This window comes from Lathyrus oleraceus, chromosome 7 (genome assembly GCF_024323335.1).
Source record: "Lathyrus oleraceus cultivar Zhongwan6 chromosome 7, CAAS_Psat_ZW6_1.0, whole genome shotgun sequence".
Classification (NCBI taxonomy): Eukaryota; Viridiplantae; Streptophyta; class Magnoliopsida; order Fabales; family Fabaceae; genus Lathyrus; species Lathyrus oleraceus.
This window is the reverse complement of record NC_066585.1, coordinates 171,315,518-171,329,464: the sequence shown is the minus strand read 5'-3', so window position 1 is coordinate 171,329,464 and position 13,947 is coordinate 171,315,518. Positions and strand designations below refer to the sequence as shown.

General features: G+C 38.5%; 1 non-coding gene across 1 annotated transcript; it reads left to right on the top strand.

Annotated features, from left to right (window-relative positions):
• Positions 1–12,595: 12,595 nt before the first annotated feature.
• LOC127108756 (small nucleolar RNA R71) lies at positions 12,596–12,702 on the top strand. Its single transcript, XR_007796270.1, has one exon. It is a non-coding gene; the product is annotated as a small nucleolar RNA R71 (small nucleolar RNA).
• The last annotated feature ends 1,245 nt before the right edge of the window (positions 12,703–13,947 follow it).

The window sequence follows — 13,947 nt, the reverse complement described above, 5'->3', positions numbered from 1 at the left end:
AAAGGCGTAAAACACATTCTTAGGTATCTTCATGGTACTTCTAAGTATGGGCTTTGGTATTCTAAGGGAAGCGATTGTAATTTGGTTGGTTATACCGATTCCAATTTTGATGGTTACAAATCGAATATGAAGAGTACTAGTGGAACTTTCCATATGTTTTCAAATTCCTTAGTAAGTTGGCATAGCAATAAACAAATTTTTGTTGCTTTGTAAACTGCCGAGGAGGAATATGTAGCGACCGATAATTGTTGTGCTCAAATTTTGTGGCTCAAACAACAACTACTTGATTTTGATATTAAACTACAACGTATTCCTATTATGTGCGACAACACTAGTGCTATTAATCTAACCAAAAATATGGTGCTACACTCTCGCACTAAGAATATCGAGATCCGCCACCACTTCCTACGTGACCATGTTGATAAAGAACACGTCGTATTTGAGCATGTTGATAGCAAAAATCAACTTGCAGATATTTTTACAAAACCTCTTGCGACCGAACCGATTTTCAACATTCTAAGGGAATTAGGGATATTTGATATCTCAAATCTTGCCTAAATATGATTTTGTTGGATTCCCTTTATATACTTTTGCTCTAACTATCCTTGGAAGTTACATTACGTAAGAGTGCATCCATCAATTTATTATCGAGGTAATATTATTCTATTTTCCTTTTTTCCTTTTTGTTAGTAAGCTTTTACTTTTGCATGTTGCTTAATGTTCCAAATTATTGATATTCTTGATGTATGAATAGTTCATAAATGTTCACTTCCAAAAATTTCTATTGATGTATGTCAACTTGTATGGTTATAGTGCCTTTGTGATATTCTTTCTATATGCTTGAAATATGCTCTTGGTGCATTGACTTGTTATCTATAACGAATGTATGTGGGCATAACCTATAAAACCTTAAGATTATTCTTAAATCTCCCAAGAACATCTCTTGGGGATAGAAGTAGGTCAACATTCAGCTGAACCTGTATAAATCTTGATATCATCTTACTAACCATATCTCTTTAATTTATGTCATTTAATTTATTATTTTATTTCTTTTCGCATCTTATCTCTCTCATTTTTCAATACTAACACAAATTGTTGTTTTAAGTAAGAAAACTTTTAAATTAATCACAAATTTTAAAGACCACAATTCACTTTCCCCTCTTGTACTTGAAGTCACTCGTTCAATAATGGGTGTGTTGTTCTCCAGGAGATCACATCAAAAGAAGGGTGACCTCATAAGCATGGCTAATGAGCTTACAATATTGACCTTGGTTTTCTTGTTGCTTTTCCTTAAGAAGCTTTTGTAACCATGCCCTTTGGGGCGTTTATGTAATTACTAATCATGCCCTTAGGGCTTTTATATAATGACGTCATTTGGGGCTTTTGCTTTCTACTCCCGCCCTTTGAGGCTTTATTAATGAAATGTTGGTACTTAAGATACATTTACCATCTTTGTATCAGGCTCATTTTTTCTTGAATATATTGTTTTAGAAAACCCTCTCAAGTAGAGCTTCCCAATACTATATTGCACCTTGGAATGCTGATGGTTCCTCATTAAGGATCCCACATATTAATAGCATCATGGGCGGTAAGGATTCCTCCATGAGGATCCATCATTTTAATAGTATCGTGGGTGACAAGCACTCATCCCCAAGGATCCATCATTTTAATAGTTGATCGCAACTTAGTAACTCTATGGGAATCACGACTGCAAGTGCACAGTCCTATCGCGTAGTTTTAAAGATTATCGAACCCATAAGGACTAATAATTGAACGTATTGTTATCTAATATTACTATGTAAATCTAAGGCTGATGATCGTTCTAAGATTGGAGGGATGAAGAGAAATAGCTATAACGCAAATAGAATATTAATAAAGATATGAGATAGAGGGATATCGGTATGTAACGCATCAAACTTCGGGGATTCTATAGATAGTTGGTGTAATCTCATTAGTCAAAATATTCTTCAGTAGAAATTATTTATAGAAAGGACTTAGTCTCACACTCTCATTTTTATTGACTTTGACCATACTCCTAAACCAGAATGCTTGGCTCTCGCGGTCTCATTTTGAATTTAAAAGTAATTTTTGAATATGAATAAAGTCTAATTAATCCTAAAGCGCTCTCGTTGTGTTTAGGATTAATGCCTAGTTTCACCTATCTGGTTAAAATCTCAAACTCTCGTTCTTGTTGACCGTAACCTTAGTTTATTTTATACTCTCGTACGAAAAAAAGTTTGATTAAAACAAGAAACTAAAAACCGGAAAAATAAGTTTTATAAAAACTAACACCAATTATTTACGAATCCTGTCGTTTCAACGGTCTTTACATACTGATACCTAAGGGTTTGGCCGGACATGGATCCAATAACAGACATGGTATTTGGAAAATCAAACATGCAATAAGGCATAAATAAATAAAATAGCAATCAAAATAAAAGCTGGATTACAAATTGAGAATTGGAACTGAATCTTGATTCTTCGATTAAAATAATGTCGACATGCTTTGGCATTGAGTAACCGTTACAATTGAATTCAAATGCATAAACCAAATTGCAATAGTCCCCGATGTGGAGAAACTATTACTGTTACAAAGTAGGAAAAACTGCCTAGGAAACTAAAAGAAAATAATTCTGACTAAAAATAATCCGTAGATTGAAAAACTGGAAGAAGAGAGAGAGCTGGCGTGTAGAAACTACCCTCCTTATATATTTTCCACATCCTTAATTTGTAGCCAAAGGTGAGTGGATTCGTGGCTAGAATCATGGAGAAAAAGTAGGGAAGACTAGGTTGTGGCGGTTGCTACATCCCTAGTCCTTTACTCCGTGGAGAGTGCCACACTTGTAGGGCTGAGCGCCACATCTCCTCATGCTTGGTGGCGGGGGCCACCACCTCATTTGGTTCATGTGGCGGGCGCCACACATCTAGGTGATGGGCACCACAAGCCCATTTGGTGTGGTGGCCCATTACCTCTATTTTTCTCCATTTTCTTCTCTTTTTCTTTCCTTTTTGCTATTTTTAACTTTCCATATTGTAAACCTTTTATTCGATAAATACCTACAATAAACATAAAATACTGCGTAATAATAAGTGTTAATCAAGTAAAAAGAAATGCATGTGAAGCCAAAAATATGATACGTTTTCGCGTTATCAAACTCCCTCATACTTAAACCTTTGCTTGTCCTCAAGCAAATGCCGCGTATATGAAAAAAGTTTTGTAAAATCTTTGCAACATACAGTATCAAGACTCGTAGAAGACACAGTTGCATTTGGATACTCATTCTAGTCTATAAACTTTACTTTGGTTCAAAATTGTATTAACAGATACTCACTTCCACACTAAGGGTATCATTGGAACACCTAGTCACAATATTGCAACCATAAGTCTCCCTCCTATACAAACCAATCCGAATCATGTTGTCATGCCTAAACCTACCTTACTAAACCTTCTTTTATCCTTTTTCATTATGGTGCAATCACATTAAGCCCGCTATCCTTTCACATTCATAGAAAGATAATCTGTTAGTGACTATGATCTCATCATTATTTCTTTCTTTCTTTTTCGCACTTTGGCTCAAATAACAGTTAAAGATGGTTATACCATTGGGCTAAATGATCGGGTGAGGATCACCTAACTTAGAGGGAACAACATTTATCATACATTTTGTAATCTTTTCTTCTTTTAAGCCTGAAATCATACACTTATTTGCATCAACTTCTTGCGTAGTGTGTGCTTAGGATGGTGCTGACTGCTAGATAAACTACTTAAGGAATATTAAAGGATAGAATTTAAGGCTATGGCATGACAAGTACTCAAATCTATCTTATACTTTGGAGATTTAAGGTGTTAAAACGATACCGATCTTATAAAGTTTTTCCAAATCTCTACAATTCAACCTCAGTTTTATTTATATGTTAGAATTTTCAAAAGATGCACTGTATCTCTAAGTCTAGATTTTTGCGTAAAATTTTGTATGGCTTAAGCAAATGGGTGAATTAGTAAATAACGGAAAACACACATAAAGACTCGACAGCACATTGATATTTAACTCGACTGACACTTTAACAAAAATAACAAAAGGAAATAATAATAACAATAATTTAAATCTACCTAGAAAGCAATAAATAAAAGCAGTAAAGCTTCCTCCCCCATACTTAAACCTTGCATTGTCCTCAATGCAACGACATAAGATAGGAAAGAAAGGTAGAACCTGGGTATCCTGCTACTGGCGCCTTCTGCCACGTGTATGTGCACGTCCACCGTTTCCTGGCTGTTGAGGTGGCGTGTAGTTTTGGAGATCTTCCACACGCATTGTCAATGTTGCCATTTCATCGATCAAGTCAAACATGTTCTGTTCGGTTCTGAAAGCGTAGTCGTGCTGATCATGCTGCCTTTGGTGAAGAATTTGCATCATTTCAGTTTGCTGAGCTTCCGTGTTTTGGATTTTTAGGTCGCGTTGAGCGTCTAATTCACTACGCCGCAGCAGTTCAGCATAGATCTCATCAAAAGGGGCTGGTGCCATATTTCTTCTTCTGGGTCTTTGACTAAAGGATGTACCTGCAACATTTTCAAAGGACATGTGTGTGGTGTGTGGGTCAGTAGCGGGAGCAGTTTGCTCTGAAATGTGATCCTCATCGGTGTCCCCGCCAGAAGCTACATTCTCAAGAATGTGTGCGGGGAGTTGGTTATGCACCAGATCATTAGTATAACAATAATTATTCGGGTTACGCACATCTGTGCGATTTGGATTTGGAAGGATGAAATCTTGTAAGAAATTATTTTCAATTATTAAATTAAATTTTCCGTTTGGCCTTCGTTTTATTAATTTCATGCTCCTTGCCATGTCTATGCCAATGGCATGATGCGGGAGCGGGGTTAGCCTGGAGAATTTTTCTTCGAGTCCTAGGACTCTGGCTATGGAGGTTATTAAACCTCCAAAAATAATCGGTCCTCGCTTCGCATTGACGATGGCCTGCATGTGAGATAGCATAAAAGGGACAGTATTCACCTTTTGTGACAAAAATGTGGCGAACAAATAAAAGAGTTCTTTTTCGTTCACCTTGTTAGAATTTGCTTGGCCAAAAATGGTGGACGCCAATATTTGGCGGAAATATCGAATAGCCAGGATGTGAATTAAAGTGGCTCTGTTTCCCTCAAAACTATGGGTGATTGTACCGGTGATTGCCCTCCAAAATGGTTGGAAGGCGTGTTGCCAACCCTTAGTATCTGGGACCTCACTTACTACGCCATCCCCATGGGGGAGATGTAGCAGGTCCACTAGTTGGGAAAATGTAAGGGCATATTCGACGTTGAATAAAGGAAACTGGACAGTCCCACTGGAGCAGTTTGTGTTGGGTGTGGTACTAAAAATTAACGAGCTTAGGAATTCTAGTGTTAATTGAGCATAGACAAGGTCCTTAAGAGATAGAAAATAATTTAAATTTAAAGTGTCTAGCATATAGTTAACATTATCTATAATTCCTAAGGCAAATAAACAGGGTTCATCGGCGTACCTTGTTGATTCGATCTTTCTTGCGCTTAGAGACGTGTACGTCTCTTCTTGTAATTCACCTAGCTCGCCGTTTCTGAACACTATTTCGTATTCCCTCTTCTGCGCCATGATGAATTTTACACTTCTTGTGTAATATGGTAAGAATAGAGCAAGAGAGAGGAGAATTATGCTTATGAGAGGTCTGATTTATTGAGGTTATAATGGTGGTTTATATAGAGTTGATGGTGGTTGGAAATTTATTGATGAAATAAATTTCATTTACGGTATTCAATGCCTTGGTCAAAGAATTTTTGAAAATGGTTGAAAAGGCTTTAAGGCATTGTCAAGCATGCAAGGGACAAAACCATTAAGTGATTTGATGTGACAATATTACAGCAGCGTGTACGTGAAAGGCTTGTGTAGTGGTTGGCGCCATTTTTAATGCTCGTGGCGGGCGCTACAACCCTCACATGGGCGCCACAGCTGTGTGTGGCAGGCGCCACATGCAATGTGGTCTTCCCCCATGTGTGTGCCTTTATAGTTGCTTTGACCATAATTTACAATTGAATTTTAGTTTACCGACATGGAATATGGCTTAATAACTAGTTATAAGAGAACCAACATAATATATAGGTAGGAATAATAAACATGATATAGTTAAATGAAATTAAATCGCAAAATTGATGAATAAAAGAATGGAGTAGACGGGAAAAGATGATATAATTCGTCTACTGGAATAAAAAGAAATGAAGTAATTAAATAAATTCCCAATGTGTAAAAACAAATAACAATAAAATTCCAAACAAGAAAATAAAATAAAAGTCAGTGAATCCGTAATATTCCAATGAATTAGCCATTACGGCGACTGCTGGTAGGAGGAACGAACGAGTAGAAGTGCTGGTAAATGTGATCCAGGTTCTCTGTCACTACATCCATAAAGCCGTGGAATTCCACGCGTAGGGTGCTCAACTCGCCTCTCAGGTTCGATGGCAGCAACATGATTGGTGAGAGGTGCATCAGGTATAACTAGGGTGTGTGATTCAGCGTCAGAGAGATAATTGTCATAGTGGTCGTAAATTTGGGGTGTCTCTGGAGGAGAAGGTGGTGCATCTGGTGGTCCATCCAAATCATAGAGCCAGTTGTTCCTATCATGTACACTCGTCCTAGGGTCTGGCAGGGTAAACAGGTGTACTACTTCGCAGTTAATTAGAAATTCAAACACATTCGGACCTAGATTCCTAATGATACCGGTGTTGAAGCAAAAGTCGACATTCATTGGTCGTATTCCACCTAAAGGGTTGAGCCTGATAAGTGGTTGTCTCAATCCGATGGCATTTGCTATCATGGTCACTAAGCCTCCCACTAAGATTGGTCCATCGTCTTCCTGTGCTATACGGTACAAATTAGCTATCATGAATGTAGCATCGTTAACAGGTAGAGCCTATGATGCACAGTACATTATAAAGAGTTCGTCTTTGGACACAAAGGTTTTGTTCTGTTCCTTTCCAAATAAGGTGTGAGTTAGGACCTTATGAAAGTAACGAGTGGCAGGGTTATGGATGTTCTCTGAATGCATAAGGTCTGGCTCAGGATGGTCGTTTCTTGTGATGCTACCCCAAAAAAGATCTAATTGATGGTCTACTAGCCTGTCTTCCTGGGTAATGGTAAAGGTATCAGGGCCATTAGGGCATCCTAGGAGTTCATCCATTTCTCTATGGGTGTAGCGGTAGTCATTATCAAACAACCTAAAGGTGATGAGGCCTTTGTTAAATCCCATACCATGGTTTGGCAGGTACACTAGGAAGCTTAGGAATTCTAAAGTCAACCTACTGAAGGAACTAAATTTTCTTTTGATAGAAAAGGTGTCCCAACCTAGTTGGTTAATTAGGAACATAACACTGTCTCTTATACCTAATTTGGTCATGGTGCATCCATCTGGGTATAAAGTTAGTGTCATTTCTCTCTGATCTAGAGCCTCAAAACGTCTCCTTTGAGATCTGCCTCTGAAGACTATATCCATGTAATCTACTTGTTGAATTATGATAGTCAGTAGCTAGATAAAATCAAGTAGATAATAACATTAAGTTAGTAATGGTCAATAATAAAGAAAGGTACCGATTAACTTTATGAGAAAGAAGAAAGAAAGAAGAAATGAAAAATAAGCAGTAGTAACAATTATAAATTTGGGTAATAAAATTAAATAGTTAAAGATAGAGTGTAGGTTGTCTCCCACCAAGCGCTTTGTTTATTGTCGTAAGCTCGACAGAAATAGGATAAGAGTTATTCTTTTGAATGAGCGTGAATCTCTGCAAGTTTAGATTTGCAATGAAATCATTGTTATCAATGTTGTGGTAATGTTTCAAATGTTGGCCGTTTACTATGAATGATTTGCTCGTTTTTCCCTTTATCTCTATTGCTCCATTTGGAAAGATATTGGTAATTTTGAAGGGACCGGACCATCTAGAACGAAGTTTTCTGGGAAAGAGTCTGAGGCGGGAGTTGAACAGAAGTACTTTGTCGTCTTCTATAAACTTTTTCCTTGATATGCGGTTGTCGTGCAATTTTTTAGTTCTTTCTTTATAGATTCGGGCATTCTCATACGCATCTAGTCTAAGTTCTTCTAGTTCGTGGTTATCTAATTTTTTTCCGCTTGCGGCAGTATAATTGAGATTAAGGGTCTTAATGGCCCAATATGCTTTATGTTCTAATTCTACCGGCAGATGACATGATTTTCCATAAACTAGCTTAAAAGGTGTGGTTCCTATTGGCGTCTTATAAGCTGTCTTATATGCCCACAAGGCTTCTGGTAATTTTGAGGACCAATCTTTCCTAGACGTGGCAACCATCTTTTCTAAGATTTGTTTAATTTCTCGGTTTGAGACTTCTACTTGCCCACTCGTCTGTGGGTGATAGGGTGTTGCTACGCGGTGTCGGACTCCATATTTCAGTAATAGCTTTTCAAAAATCCTTGAAATGAAATGGGAGCCACCATCACTGATGACAAGTCTCGGCACTCCGAATCCAGGGAAGATTATACGCTTAAAGATTATAATTACCACTCGTGTGTCATTCGTTAGAGAGGATATGGCCTCAATCCATTTTGGTACGTAATCAACCGCAACAAGGATATACTTGTTACCAAAAGAAGATGGGAAAGGTCCCATAAAATAGATTCCCCAAACATCGAAGACTTCTACTTCCAAAATGCCTTTAAGTGGCATTTCGTCGCGTCTAGATATATTTCCAGTGCATTGACACCGGTCGCAATTTGTGATCGCGATGTAGATATCTTTTCACAAGTGGGCCAAAAGAGGCCAACTTGCAAGATCTTAGCGCAAGTCTTTGATATGCTTGCATGTCCTCCATAGGGAGCAGAATGACAGTGGGAGATTACGTTTTCTACCTCATCTTCGGGGACACATCGACAGAAAATGTCGTCGGCGCCTCTCTTGAAAAGTAGAGGCTCATCTCAATAGTAATGTTTAAGATCGTGGAAGAATTTTTTTCTTTTGTTGGTAGGTCAAGTATGGTGGAAGCACCCCAGTTGCTAAGTAGTTGACAAAGTCAGTGTACCATGGTAGTGTGGTTTTGGTGTAAATTTCTTCCACTACCTCGTTTGTTTTGGTATCCTTATGGGTTAACGCATCTTTAGCTATATTTATTTCCAGTTGGGCTATGAGCCTGTTGTACGGGAAATCATCGTTTATAGGCACTCGTTAAGGTTCAATACCTTCCATTCTTGACAAGTGATCGGCCACGACGTTTTTAGTGCCCCTTTTATCCTTGATTTCTAGGTCAAACTCTTGTAATAGTAAGATCCACCTTAGGAGTCTTGGTTTGGCGTCCTTTTTGTTTAACAGGTACCTAATTGCAGCATGTTCGGTAGAGATAATTATCTTTGCTCCTACTAGGTAGGAACGGAATTTATCCAGAGCGAACACTACGGCTAAAAGTTCCTTTTCTGTGGTGGCATAGTTCATCTGTGTAGGGTCTAGGGTTCTACTTGCATAGTATATTGCATGAAGTTTCTTATCCCTTCTTTGTCCTAAGACTGCGCCTACAACATAGTCACTAGCGTCACACATGATTTCAAAGGGTAATCTCCAATCGGGCAGTTGCATGATAGGTGCGGTAATAAGAGCTGTTTTCAGTTGTTCAAACGCCGCTAGGCATTTGTCATCAAAGATGAATTCAGCGTCTTTCATCAATAAGCCAGTCAGTGGTTTGGTGATTTTTGAGAAATCTTTAATGAATCGCCAGTAGAAACTGGCATGTCCTAAGAAGCTTCGTATTTCTCTTATGGTTTTCGGAGGCTGGAGGTTTTCTATAACTTCTATTTTAGCCTTGTTGACTTCAATCCCCTTATCGGATACTATGTGTCCGAGTACGATTCCTTGTCGGACCATGAAATGGCATTTTTCCCAGTTTAACACGAGGTTCACTTTTACGCATCTTTTTAGTACCATTTCAAGGTTCGATAAGCAGCCTTCAAAGCTCTGTCCACATACAGAGAAATCTTCCATGAAGACTTCCATGATGTCATCTATGAAATCAACGAAAATTAACATCATGCATCTTTGGAATGTTGCGGGAGCGTTACACAGTCCGAATGGCATTCGTCGGTAGGCGAATGTACCATAGGGGCGTGTGAAGGTCGTTTTCTCTTGGTCGTCGGGATGAATAGGAATTTGGAAAAATCCTGAATAACCATCTAAGTAGCAGAAGTGAGAATGCTTAGCCAATCTTTCAAGCATTTGATCGATAAACGGTAAAGGAAAATGATCCTTCCGAGTGGCTTTATTTAATTTTCTATAATTAATACACATTCTACTTCTAGTAACCATTCTTTGTGCTATAGATTCTCCTTTTTCATTATTAACAACTGTGACGCCTCCCTTCTTCGGTATGACATGTACTGGGATGACCCATTGACTATTGGATATCGGGTAGATAATACCAGCTTCTAACAGTTTTTGCACTTCTTTCTTTACTAAATCACTCAGAATGAGATTTATCCTTCTTTAATGTTCTCTAGAGGTCTTACTATCTTCCTCTAGCATTATGCGATACATGCATATGGAAAGGCTTATTCCTTTTAGATCTGAGATATTGTAGCCTAAACTAGTTGGGTATTTTCTCAAATCGTGTAGAAGCTTTTCGATCTCTATCTGCCCTAAGTATGCATTTACTATTACAGGTCACTCAAGTCCAGTGTCTAGGAATTCGTACCTTATATTTTGGGGTAACGTATTAAGTTCTAGGACTGGTTTCTTTGGGCAAGGCATATGATTGGGCGTTAGTGTTAGGCATTCGCTTAGGCTGTCATCTTGGTATTCCTTACTTAAATTTTCATCTTCAAAAGTAGGAGGCCTTGGGATTTTCAGTATTTCAGAGTATGATGTTTGTTCATTCTCCATCTCTCTTATGCATTCGTCGATGACATCTAGTAGACAACAGGTATCGTCTATAGCTGGTGGCATTAGGAATTGCATCAAAATGAATTCGACTTTTTCCTTACCAACTTCAAAGGTTAGCTTGCCTTTCTTAACATCTATAATAGCTCCGGATGTAGCTAGGAATGGTCTTCCTAATATTATAGGGATGTTGGAATCCTCTTTTATATCCATGATTATAAAATTAGTAGGAATATATAATTTTCCTATGCGCACCGGAATGTTTTCTAGCATACCTACAGGAAATTTAACAGAACGATTCGGAAGTTGTACGGACATCCTCGTAGGTCTTAGTTTTCCCATTTTTAGCCTTTCGCATATGGACAAGGGCATTAAACTAATATTGGCTCCTAAGTCGCATAGTTCTTTGTCGATGACAAACTTCCCGATTACACAGGGTATGGAGAAATTAATCGGGTCTTTCAGCTTAGGAGGCATATTATTTTGTATTATGGCGCTACACTCAGCAGTAAGTGTAACAGTTTCATTATCCTCTATCTTCTTCTTGTTAGATAAGATTTCTTTGAGAAACTTAGCATATGAGGGCATTTGAGTGATGACTTCTGTAAAGGGTATTATGATATTCAATTGTTTTAGAAGCTCTACGAATTTTTTAAATTGCCCTACACTTTTAGATTTAACAAGTCTTTGAGGATAGGGGATAAGGGGTTTATACGGTGGTGGAGGCACATAAGGTTCTTCTTTGCTACGGCCTCCTCATTTTTATCTTCCTTTTGATCGTCTTTCTTCTCAGTTTCCTCACCAGGGTCTTGATGCATGGATGGGTTTTGGGTTATAGGATTCGTCGGTCCATCTAGTTCTGTCCCACTTCGTAGTATAATAGCATTTGCATGAACTTTGGGGTTTGGTTGCGGCTGTCCAGGAAATGTGCCTGCAGGAGCAGCAGTAGGTGTTCGTTGTTGAGCCACTTGTGAGATTTGTGTTTCCAACATTTTGTTGTGGGTGGCTAATGCGTCTACCTTGTTTGCTAACTGCTTGATTTGCTCACTAGTGTGTATGTTTTGATTTAGGAAATCCTTATTTTTTTGGGCTTGGGTAGCTATGAAGTTTTCCATCATTATTTCTAGGTTTGATTTCTTAGGAGCATTTTGAGTATTTGTGGCAGCTTTATGATATCCTGGTGGTACAGTAGGTGCTTGGTTAGGTGCATACAATACATTGTTGTTTTTGTACGAAAAGTTAGGATGGTTCTTCCAACCTGGGTTATAGGTGTTTGAGTACGGGTTTCCTTGAGCATAGTTCACCTGGTCTGTGGAGGTTCCTGTCAAGAGTTGACATTCTGGGGCAGTATGCCCTTGAACTCCGTATATCTCGCAGTTTGGTGCTACGGCAGCCACGGTGGCTGCTGGTGTTATGGTCAAGTTGTCTATATTTTGAGTAAGAGCATCTACCTTGGCGTTAACATGGTCAAGACTGCTTAATTCGTACATGTCGCCTTTCGTTGGAGGTTTCTCTACAGAGGTTCTTTCGCTTCCCCACTAGTAATGATTCTAGGCCATACTTTTGATGAGTTGATAGGTGTCATTGTAGGGTTTATCCATCAGTGCGCCACCTGCGGCGACGTCTATTGTCAATCTTGTGTTGTACAAGAGACCGTTGTAAAAGGTATGGATAATCAACCATTCTTCTAGACCGTGATATGGACAAAGCCTCATCATGTCTTTGTATCTCTCCCAAGCTTCAAAAAGTGATTCATTATCCTTTTGTTTAAACCCATTTATTTGGGCTCTTAGCATAGCCGTCTTACTAGGTGGGAAATATCAAGCTAAGAAAACTTTCTTCAACTCATTCCACGTAGTGACAGAGTTGGATGGTAGAGACTAGAGCCAAGCTCTAGCTCTATCTCTTAATGAGAATGGGAAAAGACATAGTCTTATAGCTTCTGGGATGACACCATTCACTTTCATTGTGTCTGCGTATTGCAAAAACACTAACAAATGTAGGTTCAGGTCCTCTGTGGGACTACCTGAAAATTGGTTTTGTTGTACGGCTAACAACATTGATGGTTTTAGCTCAAAATTATTGGCTTCGATGGCAGGGGCAGCGATGCTGTTATGTGGTTCATCCTGCGAAGGGATTACATAGTACTTAAGAGGAAGGTTTTGCACTCCTCCAGCCATCTCTGGTTGAATAACTGATTCAGAAGTAGGGATGTTAAGGTCAGGAAGATTTAGCTTGATACAGTGTTCTCGTATCAAGTCTCGTATCCGATATTCTAATATAAGATAACGCTCAGGTTCGTCGAACTGTAGCTTTAATTTCTCGCCTTGAGAGCGAGTACTTGGCATACACTTGACAAATGTAGAAAGGGAAAAAAGAATTGTTTGCTTTAGTCTATACTGGGCAACACTGGAGTTACGATATAGACTAAATTAGTCCCCGGCAACGGCGCCAAAAACTTGATCGCGACATAGTAAGTCTATGGGAATCGTGACTGCAAGTGCACAGTCCTATCGCGTAGTTTTAAAGATTATTGAGCCCACAAGGACTAATAATCGAACGTATCGTTATCTAATGTTACTATGTAAATCTAAGGTTGATGTTCGTACTAATATTGGAGGGATGAAGCGAAATAGCTATAACGTAAATAGAATATTAATAAAGATATGAGATAGAGGGATATCAGTATGTAACGCATCAAACTTCGGGGATTCGATAGATAGTTGGTGTAATCTCATTGGTCAAAATATTCTTCAGTAGAAATTATTTATAGAAAGGACTTAGTCTCACACTCTCGTTTTTATTGACTCTAACCATACTCCTAAACCAGAATGCTTGGCTCTCGCGATCTCATTTTGAATTTAAAAGTAATTTTTGAATATGAATAAAGTCTAATTAATCCTAAAGCGCTCTCGCTGTGTTTATGATTAACGCCTAGTTTCAGCTATCTGGTTAAAATCTCAAACTCTCGTTCTTGTTGACCGTAACCTTAATTTGTTTTGTACTCTCGTACGAAAAACAGTTTGATTAAAACAAGAAAC